The 19,749-nt window shown below is 41.4% G+C and overlaps 1 protein-coding gene across 19 annotated transcripts in view; it reads left to right on the top strand.

The window, feature by feature from the left end:
- Window positions 1-19,230, top strand: part of LOC125544219 — a 33,934-nt gene extending 14,704 nt beyond the window's left edge. For 6 of the 19 annotated variants that reach the window (XR_007299341.1, XR_007299340.1, XR_007299337.1 and 3 more), the window contains one exon: window positions 12,527-18,350. The gene's annotated coding sequence lies outside the window, so the exon portion shown is untranslated. The other 13 variants (XR_007299343.1, XR_007299334.1, XR_007299345.1 and 10 more) reach the window with 9 other exon arrangements.
- Window positions 19,231-19,749: the final 519 nt, after the last annotated feature.

Genomic DNA, 19,749 nt, shown 5'->3' with positions numbered 1-19,749 from the left:
TTTTTGGCATATCTGCATGCATTAGTCCGTCTTCAGTTGCTTATAACCCTCAAGGCCGCTCTAATCTCTTGCGGGATGTTTGCAGCTGCTTCATTGTCTTTGACCATTATCACCTGGACCGTAACTTGGTGTCTGAGCTGTATTGGATCCTAGGAAAGGTGCAAAATCTCAATCATTTAATAAATTGGTTGGATAATAATTAGCACACAGCAAGTGATTATATATGTACTTACGCTAGTGTTCATCCAGCCCATGCTACGCAAACGACCTATCTGGTGGGCCATCTCCTGTAGGACAAATAAGCCAGAGTGTTTGCTGCGACACAAAAATTAAATATTAAACATTATAATGGTCTGCATCTTATGTATGCGATCAATTTAGTCCATTACCTACGACTAGCAGAAGACATGGTTTCTTGTTCCCAATCCATGATTTAGGTATTCCAACCCGGGATCCTAGTCTGCAACACATTGTTGAATTCTTCCTTGAGCAAAGTGATTTCCTTCCTCATCAATATGTTATGAGTGCTATCTTCAGGATCAAACATGTTGAAGGATGGATCCATCACGACAACCCTCCTCCTCAGCCGGTTGACTACAAGTAACCCGTACGAGGAATCCGAAAGTTTCAACGGTAGTAGATACTGTGGCAGGTCGACACATGTCAATTACTATTATAATAATTAAAACTAACTTTAAGAACGAGCGTCTCTTACAATTATAGAGTTGAACACATCATATTTAGGAAGAGGCTGGACCACAACATAGTTAATCAGCGTCATGATGCGCTCTCCTTGCGTCATCCAGGAGTACCTCAGGGGCCTGTGACTGAGCATGAAACTGCAAGTCGAAATAATGTTTGCTTCCAACCCAGTTGGTTCCTGCGGTCCTCTCTACTCCAGCGCTCGCAAGGTTACGAACAACAAGGTTGAAGCATTCAGGATGAAGTTTCTTATGAAAAAAAGGGTGTCCTGGATCATTCGGAGGCTGATTTCGATCTGGTACGGCCGGGCACTTTTTATCCATATTGAGCTGCAAAAAAATGCACAACAACATATAGCAAAAGACATAAATGGTCCTCTTCTAGTTTAACTTTGTCTACATTAACCTATAAACCGAATTCATGTTTAGATTGCATGACATTGCACGAGGTCAGATTGTCCTCACCTAGATGTATCTACACGTATCAAATATAGAATCTGAATTCATGGCCTTTGCATGACATTGCATGAGGTCACATTGTCCTCACCTACACGTATCTACACGTGTCAAATCAACTAAAAATGTATACATGTACCTATGCATGTTTTAGGATTGCCAGTCTAGCTATCTTTCCTTGATATGTACCAGAGTGTTCCAACATGATTTGTATGTAGCAAAAGACAACTTACTTTAATGTATCTTGGTCTCGAATGCCCATGATAAAGTGAAATATGTATTCGAGTGCATCTTCCACGGCATGCATTGGTGGAGGCAGATGATCCATGGGCGCAGGCACATCCTCCTGGGGCCTGGGAATATCCTCCTGGGGCACGGGTGCACCCTCTTGGGGTGCGTGCGCAGCGCTCCCAATGATCGCCTCCATGCGATAGAAAATTCGTTCTTGATCAGAAATTGCTGATGGGATATATGTGAACTTAGGTGGATGGTGAAATAGTAGGCAGATGGAGTTTATCATTTTGTTACCGTGAAATCTAATATATTGGAGAGTTGATATTGACTTCCAAATGATGACCGCCGTTTAATTAATGCCGTTATTCATTTCCTTGTAGAAATTATTATTAATTGTGGACGGATCTTATATATCTCCCAATATTAGATAATATCTTCCCAATTCCATTATTTCAGCCCACTTCCTTTACATGTACAAGCATTATTTCTTTATTAGGAAAATCATATCTCTAGATTTAATACAATCTTATTTTTCTATCCCAGACAAATGAAATATTTAATGTACGAACTCATATTAATGTATATACACCGAAGGATTGCAACGGAATACGTCTGCTAATAAATTAGATAAGATGTAAAAGATCCAAACTTGATAAAACAATTTAGTTTATTTATTTCCCAAATCCACGCACATTTTTTGATTTTCTCTTTCCTGTTTGAAAAAGACACCTATTTTTTCGTCCTCTGAATCAGTTATTAGTGCCTCCTTTATTTTATTATTTTATTGTTATTTAACGTCATATCTAGGAATATATGGCTATTCTGTTTAGAGAAAGTTCATACATAGAACACAAAATATTTTCGATTATATTATATTTGAAAAAGATGTGACTCCATTAGAGTAGCTTAATAATAATTTTCTTCTCCCCACCTCAAATTAGAAAATGTTGGTCACGTATATTGTTTGTCGAAAAATGCTGGCACCGTATTGTACTTTATGTAGTCAATAAGAAAACACCCTGGCGGGGACTTATTTTGGTTACTCTATTCAATAACACATACAAGATAATCAGCGCGTTATCAGAAACAAAATGAACACGACAGAGATATGTGGATCACATGCGAACTTGAAGATTAAAGGGAATGGAAGCAACGTGCCTTATAACAAACATGTTTTTTAGTTGGCTATTCCATAGCTAGCATGTGACGATTTCCGACCCAATAATCCTACACTTACGGGGCATTGGACACGGGAAAGAGGTTACGTGCTAACGTGCCTACTCTTCATTAATCTCTTCCACCTTGAATTTCGTTGAGGGTCCCATCACTAACTAACCACAGATTTGCACTTTCATCCATAACTCCTTTCGTGTCAAAACAATCCGTAAGTATAGCATTTCCCTTTCCGACCCTTGTAACGTATAGCAGTGCGTGTATGGATGGAGTTACACGATATATGATGTGAGGGATGACTGAAAACCTCATTTGCCGGCTGAACCTGCCATGGTCCATTCCAAAATGCCTCCGGTTCACCGGGAGCAACAAACCTGCTCCTGACCGCACCGGTATTATAGTACAAAATATACGTAGAAGCCAAATTATATAGATAGAACCAAAACAAGCAGACAACGTTGAAGCGAAGACGAAGCTAGAGGGTGCAATCGAAGCATTTATTCCCTACATATATATAATCCAATACATTATTCATATTGCCAAAAGGATAAATCTGATATTTGATCCCTAACAAAGCTATATTGGCTTATTATATCTGCGACATTTGAATATGCATCAGTCCATAGTCATTCGTCCAAAAACCTCAAGGCCGCTGTAATTTCAGCTGGGATGTTTCCAGCTGCTTCATTGCCTTTGATCGTCAGCATCTGGACCAGCAAGTTCTTTCTGAGCTGTATTGAATCCTAGAAAACATAAAAAAATGAATTGTTATATATATGTAGGGAATAAATTGCTGAAGAATGAATTGCACAACAAACCTATGTGAGTGGAAGAACATAAATTTATATTCAACAAATATATGGAAGAGAGAAACTTGATATATATGCACCTACCAAAGTCCTGGAAATGTTATGCCCGAGAGTATCATCTTGGTGAGCCATCTCCTGTAGGAGTTTGAATCCAGAGTCCAGGCTGTGACAAAAAAACTCCATATGTTAGAACCTATACCAGTGAGGCTATAATGTGCATGACCAATTAAAAATATTACTGCGGGGCTGTAATATAGGTATGATCTTGTGGCCAATCCACGAGTTGGGGATTCAAACCAGGCCTCTCCTGTTGCAATACACTGCCAAATTCTTGCAGAACTATCAGGGCTTCCTTCTTAAGTTCCTTGTCATGAAAGTCCTCTGATCCTAGGAATGACTCGTTAGAATGATCAATCAGGAGAGTCCTCCTATTTTCAATATTAATTGCAAGGAGGCCGTAGGAGGAATCCACCAAATACAACGGCAATAGGTACTGCAATAAGTATACAAAGTTAATGGTGAACAGATAGTATACACACCAAATTTTAAGAAGAAAAATCCTTACAATGGACGGGGTCATGAGCACGTTGTATTTCGGGAAAGGCCGTACAATGACATTGTTAATCAACAAGTTGGTGCGTTCAGCTAGGCATAAGCCAGTCTGACTCAGCACCCGTGCTAGGCCATGGAATTGCAAATCAAACATATGCGTGGAGTCAAGAAAGTCTGTTCCTGCGTTCCTCTGTATCGCGTCGCTACTAAGCTTACGCACTGCAAGATCGAAGCAGCTCGGATTGATCCATGTATCACCTCGCATGTGTCTTGGATAGTCCGTAGACTTAACTCGATCACGAATGGACGAGGGCTCCTTATCCATATTGTGCTGCAAACAAACCGGCATGATAAAATCAGGGTATCATAAAAATATTGTACTTCAATATGTGGGCAAACAATACTTAGTATTCACAACTCTAGAAAGGTCTGAAATGTATGTACCTAAAAATTGGAATTGTCGTGTCATTTGAGGAAATAAATACTATTTCGTAAGATAACCAAATTTATTATGATATGTTCGGTTGCAACTTATTCCTATTACAGATATGATAAAATCTATAGATGGTACATGTATCATGCACCAGGACCCGTTGCAATATACTATAGTTCATTGAAAATTTGTAGTTTAAAATAACGTGCTGTGGATGGTACTAACATGGCGTAATGTAAAAGGATAATATTAGCGCATGACCAGATTTTTGCAACCACTACGTTAGATCTTAAGAACCATATGGACTTAGAAAGGATCGCATGATCCTAACCAGTGCATGCATGCAACAACTTATGAACGTGACCAACTCATCGACGTGGATTAGGTGAAAGAACATATTTTTACTCGGGTTCAAAATAAGATGCCGATAATGCATAATATAATGGTACTGATCTGCAGCTAATAATTGCAAATAAATTATAGATATAGTTTAGGGCTGCCAGAACAAACTCTAACTGCTCCTCGACTGAGGAAAGCATGACGTGGTTGTATATGTACTCGACTGCGTCGTTCACTCCATCAAAAATCGGCATTGCAGCCATTGGCACGGGCAGAAAGTCGTCTTAGCACCAGGACGAGCGAGCGAGGGGGCAGTGGACAACGGTGGACTCACAGCCGGACCATATATATAAGTGTCCGGCACCAGGCCGGTGACGCATTAGCATGTTGTATGGATTGGAAGGTGCCCCTTATTATTCCATCCGTGCACGTTTCCATCATAGATCCTTGCTAATAAAAGGACAAGCATATTTTTTCTTCCAAACTCCACTGGGCAAATAAATATACGCCGGATTATATATCTATTATATATGTCTCTCTTTCCCGATCGGAAGAAGCCTAATATAACTTTCCTTAAAAACAAATCCGATTAAGGGAATATTAATGGCCACACTGGGAAACCCATTGAACGTATGGTAGGCCGGACCGGGAGATTGGGCAATATAACGTTTTGGAAGGAAATGACTTTAATGATAATTATAATTCTAATTGACATATCCTCGCCGGGAGGAATCGTGGGCATGTACTCGGAAGGTGGCCCATATCCTTCCATAATTACAATATTCCATAACAAAAACTATAGGAAAACATGGTATAAAATTATTTTCATTGCATGCTCCACCCGGCAAATGTATCAACACCGGATTATATATTTCCTAATTTATGACTCCTTTCCAAACTTTGCCTTCAGATATATAAAAAGAAACAATTAGTTTATTTCCCAAATATACGTCAAACACGGGCGTCCGAGAAATATAAAGAAACACAACGTTTTTTCTTCTTCTATTTTTGTCCTCCTCACCACGACCAAAAAGCCCGCGCCACTTGAAGAACTATTGTTTCCGTGTGTAGAAAGAAACACAACACACGGGCATACGGCAGTCCTTGATTCCTTTTTGCGCTGCACTGTATATTAACAAATTTGAACCTAGACTGAAAGAGATTCATACGTGTAGCTCAAATGAGAGTAGACATGCTACCATTTGAAGTCCATTATTGACAGTTTGGTCATCAAATATATATTAGTCAAATATATAGTTCAGAACTTCACATTATATGGCTCTGAAATATGACGACACTGTTAAATAGATTTTTTTTATTGAATATCACATATTATTAAACCTCCAAGACATAAGCGAACACTTCATAATGTGACAATTGGCAACAAAATGTTGCATGCAAAGCGTTCATACATTTTTATATCCAAGACAAATTGTGCACTTGTGTACAAAGATAATTCTAGCCTCCATTGTTCCTAGCTTGAACAACACCATTGACGTACGCACGTGTTTCGTCAAGTGTCATGAGGCTGGCTTCATGGATATCTATGATAAAAATCAGTGTTATATAGTAGTGACATAGTAATACATAAAAAATACATTGACAACAAATTTAAAATAGAACGCAACCCCTACCTTGTAGATAATGATGATCATCATTAATGTTAGTAGAGAAGAAGAATGTGCTCTCCCTCATAGTTTGCAAGCATCGCTACCTTCGATTTACCTGAATGTAAGTAACAACAAGCTTCTCGAACAGCTTGTCAGTGCATTGCAAGTGGCAGAAGTTTCGCCCAACGTGCTCTTCACGTACACGTAAGAAAATTATCTGCCGTCTATAGACAAATACAAATGTTAGTCTGTCAATGCAACAATAAAATTACAAAAAAAAGCATATGAAAATCTCAAATCATAAATGGCGCTTACTGAAAGTTCATGACGCCAATCTCGAGTGAAGGGACGCGGCGTTCATATATTGAATCCCACTTATATTCTATCTGACCAACGTAGGCAAGGATAGCAACCACATCTGCAAATTTGAAATCACAATGAGACGCTGAGTTGTACGGATTAATATGCAAGAACAAATATAAAGATGATGCACCAGTGATGGTTTTGTCCCGTAGCTCAAATATTTCTCCAAATTGTGGGAAGCACGGTGGGAAAATTGTCGACGTTATTTGCTGTGCCGACATCCTAACCTCAGTCATAGCAGTTAGTGTGGTGACAAAGTCAATGGCTAGGTACCAGAAATGTCCATCTGGCAAATCTGTGGGGTTGAACCCGACGCGATTGAAATCATAGGTCCTACCGGTTTGTAGTATGCTGTTGAAACGGATTGCCTGGCTGTTGTACGCAATCGCTTCCAACTTTGTTCCCTAATATATATTTATGAACCATAACAACTATGAGCAAAAAAATACATGTTTATCAAAATTGTATTTTGAAAATGTGGGCTATCAAGTAGATGATTAATGCCTTACCAACCGATCAAGTAGTATGCACTGAAGGTACAAGTTTCCCATGCCATTCTCTTTGATGTGAGCCTTCCATATGACCCTAGCTTGAATAATCCAGCAATTCCGATATATGTGCTCCATTTGGACGCGATGAAAATTCAAGTTCCTGTGCGTAGAATAAAAACAAAAGGATGAGGTAAAATTATTTTGCAAGGGGAGGATAAAAATAAACAAACAAGGAACATAACATTCTAGTGGCCAAACAATGGTGATTATTTCAATAAAATAACACATTATCTAGTGATGGCAAATATACGTACAAAAATATTATTCTATCTTGCCTGTTCATCGGAGGGGTGATGGGACTGATGACAGGAACTGGCGGCGACGCCATCACCCTCTTAGAGGTGAACGATCCGTATGAGATTACCATTGTAGTCGTGGAGGAGATGACTTCTCCTCTACATAAAGATGGTGACAAATATGGTGCAGCGGGGCTTTGTTTATATAAGCATAGGGCGGCGGGAAAACGAAATAGTGATGAAAATTTGTTTTTGACTGGCTAGGCCCCCGTGGGTGACATATCTATATTAAGATATTTAATATTTGGCAACCTATTAAAAATTGTTTATTAATCAAGGAAACAGACATCTCAAAATCGGGCCATGATCTTTCGTAATGATTCATATTATATTTCATTAATGCAAATTTGTGATTTATGATCACTTGCCTATGAAAACGTATCTGATTTTTCATTTGCCTATGAAAAATTAATTTTCTTCTATATGGATATTTCTTAACCTTTATGATAATCACATTAATATATTTATTGTTTTCCCTTCTATTATGTTATTTTCCATTACCTTGATGATATCTTTAATTATGTTATAGGTTATTGCCCGTGCGCAGCTACGGGACAAATGTTAATTTTAGTATTTTCAAATAAATCATGTATAACACATAAATTTACGATCCTAATGTATATCAAAAAATATAATTGGACTGCAAATATTTCAGTCAGACACAGCTTTGCAAAAGATCATATTGTTTATTCTTTTTCATCATAACAATCTATACAACGCACATACGTACAAATGATAAACAATAGTAGAGCACCAAAAGATAATAGTAGTAGAAGTACACGCTCCCATAGCTAGCACACAACATAATTTTGTCTATCTATGCCTATGCATTAGTAGCAACGGTATTAGACACATGCCACTCTCTGTCCATGCATTAGCAGAACAGCACAAGAGCGGCATAATTCGGTCAAAAAAATGGCTCATCTCTCGCTCTGTCTCCCGAACGGAGCAGCAGAAGCCAGCAAGCCCATGGCGGCGTCGGCCCCCTGCCCGTCCCTCTCTTATCTCCCTACACCTCGAAACGAACTGATCCCCTCCAGCAGCGGCCGAAGCCACCGTCCTTCTAGCAGCTCCAGGTATCCAGCCTCGGCGGCCACGCAAACGCGCGGATGTAGACAATATGATCATGGTCATGCCGTGTCAAACGATGTAGGCATAAGCAGAGTACATGACATTAAACAAATTAGTCCAAAAATGTGTTCCACGCTGTAGAATTCAGACAAAGAAAATCAGTGAAAGGATAAAAACTTATATCATAAAGGGTTTGTTTCATCCTCAAATCTTATTGTATATCCTACTTCTTCTCCAAGTTCCACACCAACTTCTTCAGCTACTCTAGATGCAAGCGTATGTTCAAATTATTAAAATGGGTTGAAAAGGTAATTGAGAGCAGAGGATATGCATCTACAAAGGTAGTCTAATAGCAGGAAAAAAATTAAAACATTTTCAGCTACCATCTTCTAAGCAGTACAGTTATGGTTCTATCAGCTGACTGCTCCGTATAGGATGTTAGAAATCACTGCCGGAGCACATGAATAATTTTGCAGGATGAAGTCTCCTGTTACAGATACACTTTTGGGCACTATGGCCACTACCACATGGCAACACTGTCACAAACGGGTAGGTCACAAAGGGGAAGCTGGATAAATCTCCGTGGCTGAGGCCAGAGAAAGTCCTCCAAGCTTATCTTTTACTAGTTATCAATCTCTAATAATTTATTTATTTGATTCATGTTGCCCGGGTTTGATTCATGTTGCACCAGAAAATCCATAAGTAATACAGAAGCTTGCTCTAGATAATTAGCTAAGAGCCTTAGTCGCCATGCTAGTTGCTAAGGACGTACCCAAAAGAATATAATCTGGTGCATGCTATTATTAGAAGGTAAATAGAGAAACCTAGTATTAAATGGCATCTAGAGAAGGATAAACATTTTGATGAACATTTAAACAGTTGATACCTGCACAGCCAATCGTCTTGGCTGGGTGCAACCTATAAGTCGACCACCCCCAGCCCAACCAGCATCATTAAAATACTGCAGAACGATGCTTCCTCTCTGAACCAATACTCGCCAGGTCCTAGATTAATGCAGCCTTATACAATTTTTTAGGTTAGAACTCTTTCAGATCCGCAGTAAACTCATGAAGGTACATGAGCCAATGCAAGAAATTAAAATAAAACTTGAGCTGAACTGATAAATAATTAGTTTAGATACGTGAAAGTACAAATAATCAATCTTTTTTCCAAAATATTGCACACTTCAGCGATCAGACACGTGCATTGTCACATTCTCCAGAGTAGCACGTGCATTTGAACATATTTGCAAGTACGCAGGCTACCATTTTATTATTTATTAGATGTACATATGCAAAATATATCTTGAAAAGCTACACAAACTTCCCTTCTGCGTGTGTTGGTCTTATAATTCAGACCAATCATAATCCTATACTTCTGACATATCAGAATAATACAGGGATAATAAGGACGCCAATAAATTTACATTCAACCATACTATCAAAATACCAAAATAATAACAATGGATATGATCACTTGCCGTAACACAAAAGTTTCATTGCATGTTCAAGGTATTTTTCAGGCCAATCATTATATCTGAATCACATATCACACATGAAATACTACGGTGGGTGACATGTACACTGCCAGAAACATTGCGATAGTAGAAAAGATATAACAGCGATGATGGTGCCAACATGACGGCTGATTATTGAAATGCATTTAGTAGCTCAACTAAATGGAGTATACATCCAACTATCAAAATACCAAATAAAAAGGATATATGTAAAAACGAATTACAATAAATCTTGACCATCACAAGAGTAAATGTTGCGTCATTAGATAACCTGCCGGTCTATTAAGACCGGACTTCAGCCTGTAAGGACTTCCTTGTAGACGATGTTCTTCATCGAGGTTAGTAAGGACACGGTCGGACTTTTTCGCTTCTTTGGATTGTCCTTTTGCTTGTTGGACTTCTCCTTCGGCTTCTCCTTTTGAATGAGTATCTTTATGTTTCTCTTTGCGGTGGCTCGAGACAAAGCAACATAGAGCTGATCATGAGAGAACACGGGATTGGGTAGGTAGACACCAACAATCGGGATTGTCTGCCCTTGAGCCTTGTTAATGGTCATAGCAAAGCTAAGCCTTATAGGAAATTGCTTCCTCTTAAACTTGAACGGAAACATGTCGTTTTCAGATGGGCAGAGAGGTATTCGAGGAAGGAAGACCCTCCTGCCAGCGTGTTGTCCAATCACGATTTCGGCATCAATGGTGTTCCTCTCAAAACCTCTATCAACAAGCCTAGTGCCGTTACACAATCCATTTGCTGGATCAATGTTCCTTAGAAGTATGACAAGGCAGTTCAGCTTTAGCTTGAGTGCATCCGGAGGAAGACCGTTAGGAGTCAATCCATTCAGAAATTCCTGAGCGTAGTAGCCATATGGGTCGTCCTCCGCACTGTCAAAGCTATGGTATATTACTTCATCTCCCTGAAAACGCTCTATCATGCGTATGTTTATCTTGTCGACATTGTCGTTTGTCGTGGAAAGGATTGCTCGAGATGTCATGTAATTTGAATCAGACATGTTGTCATCTAGACTCGGAAACACGTGGTGAATAAGCTTCTCCAGGTCGTCAACCTCGCCTGTAGACGGCAGACAAATGTCTTCAGGGGGAAGTATGTTGCCTTGATCGTCGACTTCCTCAGTGCCATTGCCGACCCTTAGCAAGTAATTTGCAAACCACGTGTCATTATGAGCCCTCATGTTGGTGATGAGCCGAAGCTGCCGCATACCCTTCCATAGATGAGAACTTCGTAGGGTTGCATCAATTATCTGGCCCCGCGACCCCCTTCTGACGACCGGAAGCACCTGCCTAAAGTCCCCGCCAAAAACAACAGTCTTTCCTCCAAAGGGTTGGTCACGTATTCCCATGATGTCGCGCATGCTATTGTCCAATGCCTCGACCGCTTGTCGTTTCGTCATGCTGGCCTCGTCCCATATTATCAATGAGGCCATCCTAAGCAGCTTGGCGGTCCCACTCTGCTTCGTGAAGCTGCACGAGGCTCCATCATCGCAACTCAATGGGATCTTGAACCTCGAGTGGGCAGTCCTGCCACCAGGCATGATAGAAGCGGCGACGCCCGACGTCGCGGTAGCGATACCAATCTTGCCATCGCTCCTCACCTTGGCAAGAATCGCCCTGTATAGAAAGGTCTTCCCTGTACCTCCAGGGCCATCAATAAAGAATACACCCCCATCACCGCGTTCTAACAGTCGCTAGTATCTCGTCGTATGCGGCACTCTGCTCCAAGTTCAGGGAAGATGCCAATTTAGTGTCATGCACGTCAAACTCAACGGTTGATTCCTCGATGACCTCTCTTGCCTCACCCTCGGTTGGGTCAAACGCATCATCTATGCTTTGAAGAGCGAAATCAACAATGTCTTTACCCATAGATTGCAACATACCCCTAATGTCAAGCAACACCATCTGCTCCACCTCGACAGGGGACGTGCGTGATCGATGATAGTCATCTGACATAGGATCGAGGTGCCTATGCCATAAACCATGCACTTCGCCTGGCTCGCAGTGCACCAAGATGGTTGCGAAGAGCCTCCTAAGAGAACATGGCATCACCCACTGCTCAGCCTCAGTAAGACAGTCGTCGAGCGTGTTGTCTGCCTCGATGAGTCCCAACCTTTCAGCAGCCTCTCTAAAGCTCCCACATAGAACGCCGTCCATGGTGAGCAAGTCATCGAAGGATGTTTTTCCCGTAACATGGTTTAGCAACACATGCAGGTAGTATCGGTCACCCTCGGCAGGATTGGCAGACACGATGCGACCTATTTGAAAACGCTCGACCCGCGGCTTCCAAAACTTCTTTTTCTTCTGCCACGTGAAGCTTCCAGGAAAATCCTTGTACAATATATGCCTAGCCCGAGGGTGTTCCTGGTTAGCCTTGAAATACTCCGTTAACATGGATTTTGAATTATTTTCAGAGGCGAAAACATTATTCAAGTCAGCCTGCGCATTGAATGCGACCCTGTGCATATTCGGGAGATGAAGAGGCAACTGCAAGACAGGCGGGTAATTGGCACAAAGTGGAAAGCCAAATATCCTCCACATAGCCTCCGGAGGGGTGATCCACCTTGCATCAACGTATCTCTTGATCTCATCAATGTTACCATCGGTGTCGGGCTGGTCGATGCTGAAAGAAGCCTTATCATGGCCCTTGTAAATGTACTTATAAAGATATTTGATGGCCTTTATGCTGGAGCAGACCTCAACGTTGATGTGGCAATTGAACATCCGCATAAGGTATGGGTTATAAGGCACAACCCATCTGTTGTCCAACATATTCCCTCGGACCTTAGCACGCCTTCCATCGTCTCTACGCCGATAAATTGGGTACGAGTCCTTCCCTTGTGATGTGTTTTCATTGAAAGGCTGTGGGTATCTGCATTTGCAACCGTTTTCTTGCATGCAAACATTCTTCGGGCTGAGAGCACCGCATGGTCCGTGCATCATATGTTTTACCACCATAGCATACTATTCCGGATACTTATGCTTGTCTGGGAGCTCTGCGGAAATGCGTCGGTCATACTGCTCCGGGACGATAAGCTTATATTTAGAGTCCATGATCAACAAAAAATGTGCGTGGGGGAGGCCCCTTTTTTGGAACTCGACTACGTATACATATGCGACAACAACACCCAGGATCTGCTTCTTGAACAACATGTCCTTCATAGCCTCTAGCTTGCCGTAGAACACGCGAGCCACAATATTAGGTCGGTCTTGTGCCATCTGACTAGGCAGCAACTCATTCGTTATCTCTTCCCATTTAGGATTGCAAGTCATCGTCAAGAAGATGTCAGGCTTCCCGTATGTATGGACAATTGCCATGGCATCCATATGCCTCTTCTTCATGTCGCGGTCGCCACCAGGGTATGTTCCAGGGAGCACTATTCTTACCCCAACAGCGCTTGCTCGGGTCTCCCCCGATGTTATTGCATCAACAACTCCTTTATACAAGTCGGCACGAATCTACGTCTGGTTTTTCCTGTACCACCTCAACCGACAACTTTCAATCTTGACGTACATGTCGACCGCCCATTGCTGCAAGAGGCGTGCTCCACAGAGTATGGGATTGAAGATTGCAGGCCGTGTCTGCAGCATGTAACAGTAGTAGTCTCTGACAGAGACGCACAACCTGCTGTTGCCCTCTGCACATGATTGAGTACAATCAAAATGAGGATATATTCGAGAAATAAGATATTATTTGTAGCAAAATGGGATGCAGACGGCATACCTGCATCCTCATCATCATCATGGACCAGTTGAGGATGTAGTACAACCTCCTCCGGAACATTATGTTTAAGTAGCTTTGGATGCCAACCTAGCTCCCCCCTTGGATAGAATAGGGGATAAGACAACGGGTCATATGCTCCGGAGGTCACAGGTATAATGTGCCTTTCGTTGTTGTTACCACAAAGTGTTATCCTCCTATCAAATCTTTTTGCTAGGTCGTTGCCCTCAACCCAAATTGCAGCGACCTCAGATGACAACGGTCTATTATATCTTCTTTGGTCAAGCCTCTTGTCGGTGTTTAGGTCTATCCTATAATCATCGAGGTTGTCCTTGTGTGCACCCAAACTCCTAAATTGCTGAGAGTACGGGTTTTCTTTGAGTATGTCTACTAACTTCTTCACGACATCTTGGTCTAATTGCTTGGTGGCCACCTTACGATGAGTTATGGTTGGGTCGTCATCATAGAAGTACAACTTCAGATGTTCTGGACGGGAGCTAGGCCCGAACGAATGCACATTGTGGTAGATGGAGCCGTGCACACAGAATGTGTACACCCCAGACTTCATGTTTGTGTAGTTCTCATCAAGGCTGACGCCAAGGGTTGTGAAGGCGAAATGCCCGTTGAAGAACCGTATGTTCTCCCGAAAATGTCTAGAATCTGCATCCATGCTTGACCATAGCCTCATCAGCTCTGGGACTGGTTCCGATTGTTTAAGTTCGATTTGGCCATTGCGACAGCAGAACCCGTCGGTCTCAGACACAAACTTTTTGGCCTTGCAGTGTTTGCAGTTTGCGTCGAGCTTCAGGATGTGAGTGGTGTCTGGGATGTTTGTGTAAACAAATTCTAATGGATCAACCTCGCTAGGTATAGCAGACGACATGCTCCCTTCCTTGTCAGCATCCATGTTATCATCATCGGACCCTACGGGCATTTGTTGAAACATAATGGTCAAAACAAAATTTACATAAAAAATTTAACTACAATATAGCTGCACGCCGTCGTACTTCATATCTGACCATACCTTCGTTGCGGAACATGTAGTACTCCTCATCCATCAATTCGGCTGCTGTCGGCTCATCGCCCATGATGCCGCTTTGAAAAAATTCGATGTCCTCTGGACATTCGTCGTTGCGAATGTCATAATAGATAACATCATGTTAGAAGATGGTTGATGATAATGACAAGACGAAAGTGACATTAGCAATTTCATACCTTCGATACCATCAATGTAATTCGTCTTGTTCGTCGGAGGGTCGCCATCAGATGTATCATCTTCGGCCGCCCGAGAGACGGGTGATGCGCGGCAGATTAAAGTGGGACATTCAGAGGTTGAGTTTGATAGGTCTGGACGTGGGAGCGCAATGGATTCGTTGCATGGGGTGTTTTTTCTTCTGGCATAATTGGCCTTCCTCCGAGCACTTGACTCCCCCTTCTCAATCACTGACATGCTTTTGCGACGTTGCATTCGCTTCTCTCGTACTTTTTCATCAACTGTTTCTCTGACATCAACAGATACATCGTCCTTATTCCATTGATAATCTGCACGCCTCTGTGCGTTTATTTGCTCCCTTTGCTCGTTTGTTAAATTTCTTTTCCGCTCATTATCACGTTGCCTCCTAGCTAGATCATTGTCATGAGTGACAACAGACGCGTCTAATGTTGAATGGGGAAATATTGCTGCGCCACCCTCGAATTCAATATAGCTGGAGCTATTATGGTTGGCTGGTTTTGTGTTGATTTGAAAACATAGTTAGAACCAATATTATTTAAGACGTCTATAGGAAAAAAACCATGATGGTGCATTAATATGCAGCAATAAACTGTACGCATCGAGCATGATGGTGGCTAAAAGAACATTTACCTATGATCAGCAAAAGAAGATATGTAATTCATGGTGAATATATAGATCATGTTTTACCTGATAACGAAAGTGGACGTAGGTTTTCATCATGGATAAGCTTATCCTTTCTCCTCCTATAAGCAGCTCTCCGCAGTGCGTTTCTACGATCTCTCTTGAGTTCTTCGTCGGTTTTTTGCTTTGTTTCTAGGGTGTCATTCAAGATCACATCTGATGTCGATCAGGACATTAGACAATAAATCATAACAATGACAGCAATTGATGATGGAGTACGCACAAATCGATTACCTTGTACTTCTTTGTCATTATTGAGACCAGATGTGACTGTAGTAGTAGCATGAAATGTTGTCGCATCAACCGAAAATGATGTATAGTTGGAGCTAGTTGGGTTGTCTGGTTAAACAAATTGGATCAACATATGGAAACCTTAATCGTTAAGACATGAAGTCGGGTACTGACTATAATGGTAAAAACCGTTAGAGGTTACCAGATAAATTAAGAGCCTGTGCATGTTGATCTTGCAGATTCCGATCTTTTCTCTGCCGATATGCAGCTCTCCTCAAAGCATTTTTACGGTCTCTTTTGCGTTCTTCTTCTGTTACTTGCGTATTTTCTGTGGTATCATTCAAGTCATCTACTGATGTCTTCCATGTCATTCTCTCAACTACGAAAGGAAAAAACAACATGAGAACAAACGAGTATGGAAAAAGCACTATCATTTTACCTTCTATATTTTTATCTGCAATTACATCAGACGTGCTTGTAGCTTTAGGAGGATATGTTGATTCATTATGCGAGATTGATGTATCAACCGAGCTAGCAGGGTCATCTGATATAAAATGCTAGGTTACTATTTATTAAAATGGCTGAACCATGAATGCTAGGATGTAACATAAAATAATCTTACTTGAATTACAAAGGGGACGAAGATCAACTTTCCGGTGCTTATCATCTCGCGTGGGTTTGATTAGCTTCCCCAACATATGATCTGCCCCAACATTAGTTCCTATTGTAATCCAGCACGGGCGTTCAGAAAGCAAAGAGAAGTTAAACATAATCACAAATAGTATGATTATCAAATACACGCATATAACTAACGACATTGTACCAGGGATCACACATGAAGGTTGTTGAACATTTGTGATATCACATAGAGTACGGCGGTGAACAATCGGCCAATCGTCTAGCTGGTTTATAGAACCATCTGACTTCTTACTGCGATAAGATGCCCGCCTCCACGCGTTGATAAGATCCCTATGGTCTACCATTGTTACAACAGGTATGACAGTTAGAGAACAAAAAAAGTAGGTACAAATCACTTAGATATATGTTGATACAACATCTATGAAACCAACACGGGGAACATCTATGAAGTCAGATTACCATAACGATTAAGTTGCATAGTATAGGTATTCAGAAAACACCAAGATTAGTGAGCACAATCACGCTATAATACTTACCAGTCTTTGTAAGGGATGGCTGATAATCTTCTTGTAATCTGACCATATCCTCCTCTTTTTTCTTCCGATAAGATTCACGCCTCTGTGCGTTGTACTGGTCCCTTGTTTCGCCAACTTTTTTATCTTCATTAAATATGCATATTGTTGCATGCTGCTCGTAAGTTTTGTCATCTGCATTACGTTAAGCGTAAAAACCAGAAAGCCCATTAAGCTCATCTGGGAAAATGGACTTAACCTCTCTGATCCACTACCGAAGATGTCTATTTGGAAGCTGTATAAGCATGCATGTGAATACCTTGAGTATCATCTCGTAGCTTAGTCGTATCATCCATATTATTCTCAGAATACGACGGAATCCCATCGTTTGAAGTTTCCCGCCCTACAGCTTAGAATCAACAAAATATAAGTTATGCACGAAACATTATCAGCAATGTTGACACAGTCTTATACCTGCTCCCGTCGTGTAAATATCGTGAATATTTGCATGTAAGGGTATGAAGTTTGCATTGTAGTCTCCAACATTTATCCCGCCCGTAAGGACTGCAACACATAATGCATTATGCCACATTCAGAAATGGACGTGAGGCAACAGTTATAACCAATATTCGCACAGTATTATACCTGATTCCGTCGTGTAAACGTTATCAACATTTTCAGCTACGGGTATGATGCTCGCATTGTGGTCTGCATCTCTACTCCCGCTTGTAAGACCTAGAAGACATTATGCATAGAGTCTGTCACTGTCAGATATTCAGGTCTCACGACTAAAAGGAAACATGGTAGATTGCAGCATACCTGTAGTTACGTCATCTTCTGGTTGATGTTCGCCTGCCGTGCTTTTTGAATTCCCCATATGCAACTATTGAATGGCAAAAAACATGAAGACAGAAATGGTAGTTTATTCTAGCATATACTGCAATTGTATTTTATTCTACATATATAATGCAAAGGCACTTTCATCTGCATCTTCTACATCTCTGTACTTGCTTGGAAACATACTCTTGGGTCCAGTATGGTTTGTGTTTTCTTTCTTGCCATACTTATACAAGTGCAGGATGCAGGATACTCCTTGGTAACAAAAAATTGCCAATTGCCGACTGTAAACATGTGTACTTGAGACTATTATTAACATGAAAAAAAACCTAAACTGTGTAGAACAGAATTCAATCATGCAGGCGGATCCATCCCATGTCAAAGCACTTGCCATGGCTGGATGATATGCGATGGATGTATGGGTTGTATTGTATGGCATTTGAGATGTATGAGATGCGATTGATGTTTGAGATGGTTTGTATACCTATTTTTCGGATCCAGGGCGTATTTTGGCCGGGTCCTGGACGTGTCCGCGTATCCTCGTCCAGGATCAGCGCCGAATCATGTATCAAGGGTGAGGAGTTCAGCGCGGCGGTGAAGTGATGGATGGCGTCGACGACCTGATCCAGGACCACCGCCGGATCAGCGCCGGATTGTCGAGGTGTCCAGGATCGACGCGGATGGAGGGCAGCGGCGACCTTGTCCAGGATCCCAGCGCTGGATGGAGGGCAGCGACGACCTTGTCCAGGACCCTTCGCGGATGGAGGAAGGCGAGTGAAGCGGGGCGACGACGTCGACCAGGATGGAGGGCGGCGAGGATGTAGGGCAGCGACTGAAGCGAGGCGGCGCAGGGATGTAGGGCGGCCACGAAGGGAGACCTCGCTCGATAACAGGAGTCATCGCTCCTACGTGCGGCCGCACGGTTTTTCTATCGCTGGTTAACCATCGTAGGTGCGGTTTCGGGCCTAAGGAGGGTCGTACGTCTATTGAGGGTCGCATGTGGATAGGTGCGGTTTCGGGCCTCAGGAGGTTTTTTCGGTTTGTGGTGGCTTAGTCACAGGTGGGAGGAGGTACCAAAATAAATTGTGGGAGGTGGGACTAAAAAAACCTGGAAGCGAGACTACCAACTGCTCCCTTAGGAGTAGAGAAAAGGTTTTGCCAGGAATACCAGAATGATATAAATATTTCAAGCCATGAGTATGATTTGAAATAATGTGTCTAGTAGCTAGAATTTGATAAAGTAATTGGAGAATTTGGAATTTATCAAGAAGCTTGTGGATAAAAGAAGTTTAGTGGGAGCTCTATGATATTTCTGATCTTACACATGTATGACATATCACTTGATCGGAAATAATATAAAGTATATTCGCACAAAGGACTTAGAATTATTGGATGAAAATCTATATAGACAGATTGAAACATCTAATTTTGTTAAGCAAGGTTTTGAAGAAGTTTAAGATGAGAAAATGTTTTCTCAAACTGTCACATAGCATAACACTATGCAGAAATCAATAGTTGATGAGCATGTGTGGATGAATAAAGTTCAATATATTTCAGAGATTGAATTCATCATATATGCTATCAAATGTATAAAGTCATATGTTTCGTATAAACAAATCCTTAAGAGTAAATACCATGGTGACTCTAGAGAGGTTCACTAGGGTAATTACTTAAAGATTAAGTTGAAGGAACCCTAGAGGCAATAATAAAGTTATTATTTATATTTCCTTATATCATGATAAATGTTTATTATTCATGCTAGAATTTTATTAACCGGAAACT

The sequence above is a fragment of the Triticum urartu genome, chromosome 3 (genome assembly GCF_003073215.2).
Source record: "Triticum urartu cultivar G1812 chromosome 3, Tu2.1, whole genome shotgun sequence".
NCBI lineage: Eukaryota > Viridiplantae > Streptophyta > Magnoliopsida > Poales > Poaceae > Triticum > Triticum urartu.
This window is presented reverse-complemented; position numbering and strand designations above follow the sequence as displayed.